Here is a 13,843-nt window from a genome sequence, read left to right as displayed (position 1 = left end):
TCGTTTAACATAGCATACTGAATCTCCTTCAAAGAAAAAACAAAAGATACAACAAATACATAACACACCCTTAGATTGCTAGGGGAGGGCATAAACAAGGCACCAAAAAAACTCTAAATACAAAAAATTCCCCATATACACCAAGGAAACTTACGTCGTAAACATGTACACACTTCAGTCTCCTTAATCATTTCAAACTATACCTTCCCCTGTCACACTCATGCTCCTTTAACAAGTAGAAAAAAGGGGGGAAAAAAAGTGTTCCTTGTTATTGTAAGGTGAAAGTGTGTTCGACCATAGGGCTTCATGTGGCTCGCTCGTACCTAAGCTGCACTTCATGGAGCTTCAGTGAAATTTCTGTACAACAAAATAAATTTCGATGTCAGGACAACCTCTTCCTGTTCAGGAACGATTAACATCTATTGTGTACGGAGGGAATTTCCTTCCCCCTAATGCACTACGTTATAGTTTCATACGTTATGTATATCCCCAGTTCGTACGCAGATGGACGCTACCTCCCCAGGAACGTTTGTCCGCGAGCCGTTACTTTACTCTTCTAAACACTCCATAAATTCTCCATCAAACGAATGGTGAACATTGCCACAAAGTTGTATTACATCATTTACTGTATAACAAAATATTGTGATTAGCTTTATATTTGCTTTTACGCTGACACACAGCATTTCCATGAAATATATGTAATGTCATGAGCGACTCAGCGGCGGGAGTGCACGCGTGACGCATCAGAGGCACGGTGGAGGTCGTGGTGGCTGGTGGTGATCCCGAAGTCCTTTACCCAGAGACACGATCCTCTATAACATATTTGTACCACTGGTGAAACCGGGAAACACTACAGGTAAGGTGGTGCAGGAGGAGTTTAGGCGTAGTGTGACCTGATATTATTGTGGTAGCTTGTAGCTAGTCCAGTGATGGCTGCTGACTGTACATCACTTTGTACCGACTCGAAAGATACAGACAACGTGTATTAAATATATTCTAAACTGTAGAGATGTAGGACACGTCACTATATCTTCATGTACAGGAATGCCAAGTAATATATCATTTTGTTGTTGTAATCAGATATTAGCTTACGATTTGTTCAAGACGAAAGGTATTAGATGCAGAATATTATTAATAGGACGAGGTGGTCCCGCACGCTAGTCGGGAACCATGTGTTGAGCGGACGGTTGCACTGTTTCTGAAGACGGTACGACCATTTGGTTGAGATAAAGTCTGCTACGACCTCACCCTTTAAGGGTCAGGTCAAAGGGAAGGCCATCTTACTTAATGGCCGTACCGTCGTGCTCAAGGATCGTACCGTCGTGCTTTAGGATCGTACCATCGAACTCAAGGATTGTACTGTCGTGCTCAAGGATCGTACTGTCGTGCTCAAGGATCGTAGCATGGAACTCAAGATCGTACTGTCGTGCTCAAGGATCGTACCGTCGTGCTAAAGGATCGTACTATCGAACTCAAGACCGTACTGTCGTGCTCAAGGATCGTACCGTCGTGCTAAAGGATCGTACTATCGAACTCAAGATCGTACTGTCGTGCTCGAGGGTGGTACCGTCGTGCGCAAGGGTCGCACCGTCGTGCTCAAGTGCTGTAGGAAGAGGAATGTGGGACACATCGTAGAAGAAGGGAAAGCTCCAGGATCCAAATTTCCTGGTAATGTTATCTGGGCGCATCAAAGTTTACGGCCGAACTAATTACTAATTTCTATGGGTTGTATGAGGCGTTTTCCAGTATTCATATGTTATACAAAAAGAATTAGATATTAAAGTTGTAAACATTTTTTGTTTATCAAACACGCAATGTTTATTTTGCCACCTAGTCGGCACGGGCACCCAACACTTATGCCGACTACTTTATCTTTATTTTAGTTTTACTACTGGATTCATTTTTAATGGTGAAAAGCTGTTTGATATATAGATAATCACACAAATATCAATTCTGACGAACAGGAAGACCTTTTTTTAGTTGTCTTGAAATCAGCTAGGGTTGTGGGAAAGCCCAGACCCGTCTCATATCTTACCTTACCTCAAACCTATGGGCTCACTCCCCGAACTTGGCCTACTTAATGATCACCCAAAAATAGCGTGAGTGCAAATAAACAGTGTTAAATTAGGAAAATCTTTGGCAAAATAACATCTGACCCAATGGTGTTCGCAAGAAGGTAGGGTAACCACTGCGCAGTAAACATGAGCAACACAATAGACGACAAAGCCTAGCCACCGTTATTCAAATTGGCGTGGGAAGGGATAGTTGCATTCAGAACTTAGCAAGTTTTCCACAACTCGTTCTTTGTCAGAGATGCCATCTGCTCCTTTGCTCTCGCCTTCACACTGACCCCATATGTTACCCCTTGGACATTCCCGAATCATTCTTCCCCCTTCCCCTTAAGCTTTGTTTCACTCAGAGCCGAAACATCCAGGTTCCTCTCCCTAAAACAAATTATCTGTCTCCCTTCTTTTCATCTTAGTTATATACACGTACATTGAGCTACCCCAGCCACGGCCTTTGAGGAGGATTGTCCAAGACAGACAACGAGCGTATCATAAATAAATTATGTGGACAAGAAGGTGAATTGTTTACAAATTTTATCAACAATAAAGTTATTCAGTTTGTATTGACCATCACTAATATTAAGATTATAATTCTTTGTGTATTTGATAATAGAAGATTCAGTGATATTTCTCGTGGTAATAGAGTTAAATAATTGAGATGGCATTACTCCAGCCAATACAATGATCATAGTTTTTAACGTGATTAAACAAGGCATTTGATTCTTGTCCCGTTCTTATACTATACTTATGTTGCTTAAGTCTAACAGAAAGATCCTTACCAGTCTGACCAGCATATCCTCTTCGTCATCCTATCCTCACTCATTCTCTCTACATGTCCATAATACTTCAGCACGCCCTCTTCTGCTGTCTTAACCACGCCTCTTAATGCCACATCTCTTGTCTTACCCTTTCATTACTTCTCGATCAACCCTCTTCCCACCACATATTGTCCTCAGACGTCTCATTGCCAACACACGCACGCTCCTCAGTACATCCTCATCATTGTAGCCCATGCCTTGCATCCAGATAACATCGTTGGGGACTTCGACCAGCTCCCTGACATAACCATTTTCACCCCTCTGTTTCCACACATTTCTCACTGCTTGCAGAGTCACCTCCTTATTACCCGCCCTGTGACTCACCTCTGTTACCAGGGATTTATTCGCTGGGTATCTAAAACACATTACGTCCTCAAAGTTTTGTCTGTTCACACTCGCGCCCTAACAACTATTTGTTTACATATTTTCAAGGGAGTACAAGCAGCACCACACCACTTGGTCCTCGCAAGGCTGTTTGTGTTTGCGGATGATGTCGGAAACAATGAGACACGTGTGGGAAGAACAGAGAAGCAAACAGATAACTTAGAAATGAAAGATGCGTAAATTTGAACCAAAAAAAAGGTTCGAACAATGTCATTCGTGGACCTGAGCCTAAGTATATGACAAGTTCATTCTTAAAAATAGTCATATCCCTACTTTCAACGACCATAAAATCAATACATATGTTATCAGTTTTCGGAGGGGGAAAAAAAAAGTATTTTTCTCCTCATTCGAAGTAAAACGTTTGCCCACGAGTTTGTCACAATCCATGACCACGAGTGTCATCAGACATATCTAGCCATGTATACCTTCTTGGATCTAGGTTATCAAAGTCTCTTATAATTCTGCGCTTCGGTATCAAAAGACTTTTTTAACTTCTCTCTTATCGGGAATGATCTTGTATCGCTGCACTGTGCTCCACACCACCAGTGAATCGTAAGTAGGGTTGGTAAAGTATGAGCAAACTTTCAAATCCTCTGGAACTTGTCCAAAGCAAGTGACTCACTGAAAGAGCCTTGAAAGACTCGGCCATTCTTCGTCTGTTTCCTGGCGCTACCTCGCTGATGCGGAAAACATCGATTATGTATATATATATATATATATATATATATATATATATATATATATATATATATATATATATATATATGTAGCCCTAGGAGGAAACTTAGCAGGGCCTGCCATTAGATTTACTTTTTCTTCTCAGTCACTGCTTGTCCTATATCGTGACAGCGTATATCCTTATTATGCAAGATATCATCTCTCCTAACAAAGGAACTGGACCTGGCACTTAATCTTGCATCTTCAATGGTACACGAACCTGTGACATCCTTTCACCCACGAGCAGAGATCCTGTACCTCGGGGATTTCAACGTTCACCATAGGGAAGGGTTGAATACCTCCCATACGGATGGTGGAGGAATGGAAGCCCTCACGTTCTCCATTCTCAATGATCTTGAGCAAATTATCTCCCACCCTACCCATGTTCCTGATTGCTGTGATCACTCTCCTAAATATTCTGGATCTGTTTTTCACCTTTAGTCCGTCCCAATGGAAATACACAATCTCGCCCCTAATTGGCTCATGCGATCATACTCAAATAAATATATTTTCTAACGTCACCTCCCCTCCAGCAGCCCCTTCTAAGCGCTAAATACTGGCACCTCAACAAAGCTGGCTGGAATAACTTAGTAACTTCTTTCCTGACTTTCCATGGGTAAATGTTTGTGTCTCTGATGTGGTGATGCTTCTGTATCCGCCAAAGGCATAGCAGAGGTTATTCTTGTGGGAATGGAAGCACTTATCTATCCGTCTTCCTCCAAGACGACCTCTTCTTCCAATCCATGGTTCCTCCAAGACAACCTCTTCTTCCAATCCATGGGCCAACCGTTCGCTGTTCTGAGGCCATTCAGGTAAGGGATCAGGCATATCGGGCTTGGAAAAACTCTCCTTCCTCTGACTCCCATTCAGCTTTTATCACTGCCCGTAATTACTGCAAGCACGTAATCCGTGAGGCAAAGCTTTTGTTTATTCAAAGGAAGTGATAACCTCTCCTCGTCATCCACTGATAGATCTCTGGTCTTTAGCTAAGGGCATCTCTAACAACTTCTGTCGTTCTACCTCTCCCTCACTTTTCCGTTCTGATGGTACTATAGCAGTCTCTCCCCTAGTCAAAGCAACGCTCTTTGGTTCCCGTTTCTCCTCTAACTCCACCTTGGATGACTCTAACATTCCCTCACACCCTGATGCTCCTCTTACTAATTCTATGCCTCTTACCGTAATCTCTTTTCGGTCCATCAGAGAAGCGCTTCTCTCTCTCTCTTTGGACACAAGTAAGGCTTATGGTCCTGGTGGCATCCATCCCCCGTTTACTGAAAGAGTGTGCCTCTGAACTTGCACCTGTGCTTGCTCGTCTGTTCCATGTCTATTTAAAAACCAAAACTTTTCCTTCTCCTTGGAAACATGCATTTGATACATGGATTAACAGAGTGTTCCACGGGAGTGCATCTTCGGCAAGGAAATCTCCATTTTCAAAATCAACGTGTGATTCAGATACCAGTCACACCAAACCTCTCTTCCAATGCAAGTCTTTCTAATTCAGACAATTTATATCACATATATGTTTATATCTCATATTCCAATACATAACTGAGAATTTGTACAAGAAATACTCATGGAGGGGATCGAACCTTGTTTACTTGCGTCGACAGATGACCCTAAAGTGACTGCTGAGCAAGCAAGACACCAGTGGAGCAGCTACCTCACATGACTGTTACTTATCTTCCCTCTATCTGATGGTCACCACACCAGTACCCTCCCACAAATCCTTTCAAGCCTCTTTCCTCATCCCTGACAACCCATCCCTCCAGTCAGCACCCCACAAAGAACCCTCCCACAAGCCCCTTCCCAAGTCTTCGTCTCCTCGAGCCCATCCCTCCCATCACCCTGCCGGAACTCCTCCCCTCTCCATCTCCCTCCCACAAGTCTTCGTCACCTCGAGCCCATCCCTCCCATCACCCTGCCGGAACCCCTCCCCTCTCCTATCCCTCCCACAAGTCTTCGTCTCCTCGAGCCCATCCCTCCCATCACCCTGCCGGAACTCCTCCCCTCTCCATCCCACAAGTCTTCGTCTCCTCGAGCCCATCCCTCCCATCACCACTCCAAAGAACCCTGCCGGAACCCTTCCACTCTCCCTCCCACAAGTCTTCGTCTCCTAGACCCCATTCCTCCCATCACCCTGCCGGAACCCTTCCCCTCTCCCTCCCACAAGTCTTCGTCTCCTCGAGCCCATCCCTCCCATCAGCACTCCTAAGAATCGTCCCCAAGTCTTATCGTCTCCAAGAGCCCGTCCCTCCTAACAACAGACAAGAAAAATGCTCATTACCTCTCCCGTCACCTGGCCATCAGGGCTTCCGGCAGCCGCGCTGTCCATAAGACGTGGCCCCCCCTGAGCGCTGGGGCGTCACCAGCCAAGGGCCCGTCTGGAGGACCACAGTTCAAGCGTCACGTTAAGGCATACCTCACTCACGTCCTGCCACGTGCCTATGGTCATCCTGTTCTCGTGTATCTTTCATCAGTATCTTAAAGATATGATGGGCGGTCGGTCGGTCGTCCAAGGTCAATGTATTACTGTTCTTATATAACCATCATTTACGCAGGGTATGCTGACGCGCGTATTACGCTCAGGCTCGTGTGATAAGTTGAGGCTTATGCGTTAGGCTGACGCTCCGTGTTCGACTGACGTTCATGTGTTAGACTGACGCATATGTCAGGCTGACGCTCAAGCGTTAGGTTGACGCTCGTGTTAAACTGGCGTCTGTATATACAGACAACATATGAGCGTTGTTCATGTATTATTAGCCAGTTCCCCATGCGCCAGTAGCCAACAGTCGCTATTCACACACAGTTCACCCAGAACACGGACGTTATGTGTGTTCATGCTCACCCAGAACACGGACGTTATGTGTGTTCATGCTCACCCAGAACATGGACGTTATGTTTGCGTGTTCACCCAGAACACGGACGTTATGTGTGTACATGTTGACCCAGAACACGGACGTTATGTGTGTACATGTTCACCCAGAACACAGACGTTGTGTGTGTACATGTTCACCCAGAACACGGACGTTATGTGTGTACATGTTCACCCAGAACACAGACGTTGTGTGTGTACATGTTCACCCAGAACATGGACGTTATGTGTGTACATGTTCACCCAGAACATGGACGTTATGTGTGTACATGTTCACCCAGAACATGGACGTTATGTGTGTACATGTTCACCCAGAACACGGACGTTATGTGTGTACGTGTTCACCCAGAACATGGACGTTATGTGTGTACATGTTCACCTAGAACATGGACGTTATGTGTGTACATGTTCACCCAGAACATGGACGTTATGTGTGTACGTGTTCACCCAGAACATGGACGTTATGTGTGTACATGTTCATTTATCATACTACTGGCAACTGCGTGGATGGAGCATCACCACCTTGGCTGGAGGAGGTTCGAGTCTCGGTAGGAGAAGTGTTACTATGTTTTATGAAGTGTACGGTCTAAATGGACTTCACAAGTTGTAAAACCTCGCGTGTTTGTCAGGGAACTAAACAAGAAATATCTAACACTGATTGTTGATGTGTAGGGAGGTGGCAAACATGTGATAAACATGTAATAAGAATAAGATTTTGGCAGGTCGACTGGATCAGCATCGTCTCGCCTCCCATCTTGGGTGAAGAATCGAGTTAGGTTGATGGAGGAGCTTATAACAAGCGATGCTGTCTTCCTATGGGGTTGGGTAGCGACAGGATTGGATGAAGGCAAGCAAGGATGAATATGTACGTATGTATGTACGCAATGTTGCGTATGTGTATGTATGTGGGCGCTTATGTGTATATAAGTATATATGAGTGGATGGGCCATCATTCTTCGTCTGTTTCCACACATCTCTCTTACCCTTTCATTACTTACTCGATCAAATCACCTCACACCACATATTGTCCTCAAACATCTCATTTCCAACACATCCACCCTCCTCCGCACAACCCTATCTATAGCCCACGCCTCGCAAGTCCAAATGCCTCTCTTCTCTTTCACTAATAATCTTACTTCTTCATCCCACCACTCACTCCCCTTTCTAATCTGCCCACCTCTCACGCTTCTCATGCCACAAGCATCTTACGCGGAAGCCATCACTGCTTCCTTAAATACATCCCATTCCTCCCCCACTTCCCTTACGTCCTTTGCTCTAACCTTTTTCCATTCTGTACTCAGTCTCTCCTGGTACTTCCTCATACAAGTCTCCTCCCAACTCACTTACTTTTACCACTCTCTTCACCCCAACATTCTCTCTTCTTTTCTGAAAACCTCTACAAATCTTACCTTCGCCTGCACAAGATAATGATCAGACATCCCTCCAGTTGCAACTCTCAACACATTAACATCCAAAAGTCTCTCTTTCAAGCGCCTATCAATTAACATGTAATCCAATAACGCTCTCTGGCCATCTCTCCTACTTACATACGTATACTTATGTATACCTCTCTCTTTAAACCAGGTTTTCCCAGTCACCAGTCCTTTTTCAGCACACAAATCTACAAGCTCTTCACTATTTCCATTTACAACACTGAACACCCCATGTACACCAATTATTCCCTCAACTGCCACATTACTTACCTTTGCATTCAAATCACCCATCACTATAACCCGGTCTCGTGCATCAAAACTGCTAACACACTCACTCAGCTGCTCAAAAAACACTTGCCTCTCATAATCTTTCTTCTCATGCCCAGGTGCATAGGCACCAATATTCACCCATCTCTCCCCATCCACTTTCAGTTTTACCCATATCAATCTGGAGTTTAGTTTCTTACACCCTATCACATACTCCCACAACTCCTGTTTCAGGAGTAGTGCTACTCCTTTCCTTGCTCTCGTCCTCTCACTAACCCCTGACTTTACTCCCAAGACATTCCCAAACCACTCTTTCCCCTTTACCCTTGAGCTTCGTTTCACTCAGAGCCAAAACATCCAGGTTCCTTTCCTCAAACATACTACCTATCTCTCCTTTTTTCCCATCTTGGTTACATCCACACCCATTTAGACACCCCAGTCTGAGCCTTCGAGGAGGATGAGCACTCCCCGCGTGACTCCTTCTTCTGTTTCCCCTTTTAGAAAGTTAAAATACAAGGAGGGGAGGGTTTCCAGCCCCCCGCTCCCGTCCCCTTTAGTCACCTTCTACGTCACGTGGGGAATGCGTGGGAAGCATTCTTCTCCCCTATCATGTACTATAATTTTCCTTAAAAAAGAAAAAGATAAATTTCAGGACTACTAATTTTGGCTGTGTAGATGAAACCATCTCTCCTTTGTTCCTGATGATAACTTGCTAACAAAGGAAAACTAAACAATCCACAGTTCTGAAAATAACTAATATATATATATCTTATCTCTGGGGAGAGGGGAGAAAGAATACTTCCCACATATTCCCTACGTGTCGTAAAAGGCGACTAAAAGGGGAGGGAGCGGGGGACTAGAAATCCTCTCCTCCCGTTCTTAATTTTCCAAAAGAAAGAATAGAGAAGGGGGCCAAGTGAAGCTATTACCTCTAAGGCTCAGTCCTCTGTTCTTACCGCTACATCGCTAACGCGGGAAATGGCGAATATGTATGAAATAAATCTGTCTGTCTATCTATCTATCTATCTATCTATCTATACATACATATATATATATATATATATATATATATATATATATATATATATATATATATATATATATATATAACTTGTCCCTCAACCCTACTGAACCTAATAACCTTGCTTTTATTCACATTTACTCTCAACTTTCTCCTTTCACACACTTTACCAAACTCAGTCACCATCGTCTGCAGTTTCACACTCGAATAAGCCACCAGAGCTCTATCATCGGCGAACACCTGACTCACTTCCCAAGCCCTCTCATCCCCAACGGACTGCATACTTGCCCCTCTCTCCAAAACTCTTGTATTTACCTCCCTGACCATCCCCTCCATAAACAAATTAAACCATGGGGACATTACACATTTCTGCCGCAGAACGACATTCACTGGGAACCAATCACTCTCATCTGTTCCTACTCGTACACATGACTCACACCCTTGGTAAAAACTTTTCACTGCTTCTAGCAACTTGCCTCCCACACCATATACTCTTAAGACCTTCCACAAAGTATCTCTATCAACCCATTTCCCGCGTTAGCGAATTACCGTTAAAAACTGAGGACTGAGCCTTAAGAGGGAAAATCCTCACTTGGCCATCTTCTCTTCCTTCTTTTGGAAAAGCAAAAGCTGGAGGGAAGGATTCCAGCTCCCCCCCTCCCCTTTTGTCGTCTCATACGACACGCATGGAATACGTGGGAAGCAGTCTTTCTCCCACATAGGTGTACCAGTGCACAGATTACGTTTGCATAGGTGCACAGGAGTGTACGAGAACATAGGTGTACCAGTGCACAGATTACGTTTGCATAGGTGCACAGGAGTGTACGAGAACATAGGTGTACCAGTGCACAGATTACGTTTGCATAGGTGCACAGGAGTGTACGAGAACATAGGTGTACCAGTGCACAGATTACGTTTGCATAGGTGCACAGGAGTGTACGAGAACATAGGTGTACCAGTGCACAGATTACGTTTGCATAGGTGCACAGGAGTGTACGAGAACATAGGTGTACCAGTGCACAGATTACGTTTGCATAGGTGCACAGGAGTGTACGAGAACATAGGTGTACCAGTGCACAGATTACGTTTGCATAGGTGCACAGGAGTGTACGAGAACATAGGTGTACCAGTGCACAGATTACGTTTGCATAGGTGCACAGGAGTGTACGAGAACATAGGTGTACCAGTGCACAGATTACGTTTGCATAGGTGCACAGGAGTGTACGAGAACATAGGTGTACCAGTGCACAGATTACGTTTGCATAGGTGCACAGGAGTGTACGAGAACATAGGTGTACCAGTGCACAGATTACGTTTGCATAGGTGCACAGGAGTGTACGAGAACATAGGTGTACCAGTGCACAGATTACGTTTGCATAGGTGCACAGGAGTGTACGAGAACATAGGTGTACCAGTGCACAGATTACGTTTGCATAGGTGCACAGGAGTGTACGAGAACATAGGTGTACCAGTGCACAGATTACGTTTGCATAGGTGCACAGGAGTGTACGAGAACATAGGTGTACCAGTGCACAGATTACGTTTGCATAGGTGCACAGGAGTGTACGAGAACATAGGTGTACCAGTGCACAGATTACGTTTGCATAGGTGCACAGGAGTGTACGAGAACATAGGTGTACCAGTGCACAGATTACGTTTGCATAGGTGCACAGGAGTGTACGAGAACATAGGTGTACCAGTGCACAGATTACGTTTGCATAGGTGCACAGGAGTGTACGAGAACATAGGTGTACCAGTGCACAGATTACGTTTGCATAGGTGCACAGGAGTGTACGAGAACATAGGTGTACCAGTGCACAGATTACGTTTGCATAGGTGCACAGGAGTGTACGAGAACATAGGTGTACCAGTGCACAGATTACGTTTGCATAGGTGCACAGGAGTGTACGAGAACATAGGTGTACCAGTGCACAGATTACGTTTGCATAGGTGCACAGGAGTGTACGAGAACATAGGTGTACCAGTGCACAGATTACGTTTGCATAGGTGCACAGGAGTGTACGAGAACATAGGTGTACCAGTGCACAGATTACGTTTGCATAGGTGCACAGGAGTGTACGAGAACATAGGTGTACCAGTGCACAGATTACGTTTGCATAGGTGCACAGGAGTGTACGAGAACATAGGTGTACCAGTGCACAGATTACGTTTGCATAGGTGCACAGGAGTGTACGAGAACATAGGTGTACCAGTGCACAGATTACGTTTGCATAGGTGCACAGGAGTGTACGAGAACATAGGTGTACCAGTGCACAGATTACGTTTGCATAGGTGCACAGGAGTGTACGAGAACATAGGTGTACCAGTGCACAGATTACGTTTGCATAGGTGCACAGGAGTGTACGAGAACATAGGTGTACCAGTGCACAGATTACGTTTGCATAGGTGCACAGGAGTGTACGAGAACATAGGTGTACCAGTGCACAGATTACGTTTGCATAGGTGCACAGGAGTGTACGAGAACATAGGTGTACCAGTGCACAGATTACGTTTGCATAGGTGCACAGGAGTGTACGAGAACATAGGTGTACCAGTGCACAGATTACGTTTGCATAGGTGCACAGGAGTGTACGAGAACATAGGTGTACCAGTGCACAGATTACGTTTGCATAGGTGCACAGGAGTGTACGAGAACATAGGTGTACCAGTGCACAGATTACGTTTGCATAGGTGCACAGGAGTGTACGAGAACATAGGTGTACCAGTGCACAGATTACGTTTGCATAGGTGCACAGGAGTGTACGAGAACATAGGTGTACCAGTGCACAGATTACGTTTGCATAGGTGCACAGGAGTGTACGAGAACATAGGTGTACCAGTGCACAGATTACGTTTGCATAGGTGCACAGGAGTGTACGAGAACATAGGTGTACCAGTGCACAGATTACGTTTGCATAGGTGCACAGGAGTGTACGAGAACATAGGTGTACCAGTGCACAGATTACGTTTGCATAGGTGCACAGGAGTGTACGAGAACATAGGTGTACCAGTGCACAGATTACGTTTGCATAGGTGCACAGGAGTGTACGAGAACATAGGTGTACCAGTGCACAGATTACGTTTGCATAGGTGCACAGGAGTGTACGAGAACATAGGTGTACCAGTGCACAGATTACGTTTGCATAGGTGCACAGGAGTGTACGAGAACATAGGTGTACCAGTGCACAGATTACGTTTGCATAGGTGCACAGGAGTGTACGAGAACATAGGTGTACCAGTGCACAGATTACGTTTGCATAGGTGCACAGGAGTGTACGAGAACATAGGTGTACCAGTGCACAGATTACGTTTGCATAGGTGCACAGGAGTGTACGAGAACATAGGTGTACCAGTGCACAGATTACGTTTGCATAGGTGCACAGGAGTGTACGAGAACATAGGTGTACCAGTGCACAGATTACGTTTGCATAGGTGCACAGGAGTGTACGAGAACATAGGTGTACCAGTGCACAGATTACGTTTGCATAGGTGCACAGGAGTGTACGAGAACATAGGTGTACCAGTGCACAGATTACGTTTGCATAGGTGCACAGGAGTGTACGAGAACATAGGTGTACCAGTGCACAGATTACGTTTGCATAGGTGCACAGGAGTGTACGAGAACATAGGTGTACCAGTGCACAGATTACGTTTGCATAGGTGCACAGGAGTGTACGAGAACATAGGTGTACCAGTGCACAGATTACGTTTGCATAGGTGCACAGGAGTGTACGAGAACATAGGTGTACCAGTGCACAGATTACGTTTGCATAGGTGCACAGGAGTGTACGAGAACATAGGTGTACCAGTGCACAGATTACGTTTGCATAGGTGCACAGGAGTGTACGAGAACATAGGTGTACCAGTGCACAGATTACGTTTGCATAGGTGCACAGGAGTGTACGAGAACATAGGTGTACCAGTGCACAGATTACGTTTGCATAGGTGCACAGGAGTGTACGAGAACATAGGTGTACCAGTGCACAGATTACGTTTGCATAGGTGCACAGGAGTGTACGAGAACATAGGTGTACCAGTGCACAGATTACGTTTGCATAGGTGCACAGGAGTGTACGAGAACATAGGTGTACCAGTGCACAGATTACGTTTGCATAGGTGCACAGGAGTGTACGAGAACATAGGTGTACCAGTGCACAGATTACGTTTGCATAGGTGCACAGGAGTGTACGAGAACATAGGTGTACCAGTGCACAGATTACGTTTGCATAGGTGCACAGGAGTGTACGAGAACATAGGTGTACCAG

At 45.1% G+C, this 13,843-nt stretch overlaps 1 protein-coding gene across 4 annotated transcripts in view; it reads left to right on the top strand.

Moving 5' to 3' along the window:
- Positions 1 to 708: 708 nt before the first annotated feature.
- The window catches only part of Mvl (solute carrier family member malvolio), a 167,423-nt gene continuing 154,288 nt past the window's right edge, over positions 709 to 13,843 (top strand). For 3 of the 4 annotated variants that reach the window (XM_071681533.1, XM_071681528.1, XM_071681535.1), the window contains exon 1: positions 746 to 856. The gene's annotated coding sequence lies outside the window, so the exon portion shown is untranslated. Of the gene's footprint in view, positions 857 to 13,843 lie in introns of all 4 variants that reach the window. The other variant, XM_071681531.1, reaches the window with a different exon arrangement.

Source organism: Panulirus ornatus, chromosome 33, assembly GCF_036320965.1.
Source record: "Panulirus ornatus isolate Po-2019 chromosome 33, ASM3632096v1, whole genome shotgun sequence".
Lineage (NCBI taxonomy): Eukaryota > Metazoa > Arthropoda > Malacostraca > Decapoda > Palinuridae > Panulirus > Panulirus ornatus.
Note: the sequence above shows the minus strand (reverse complement) of the source record. Positions and strands in the feature narration are given on the sequence as shown.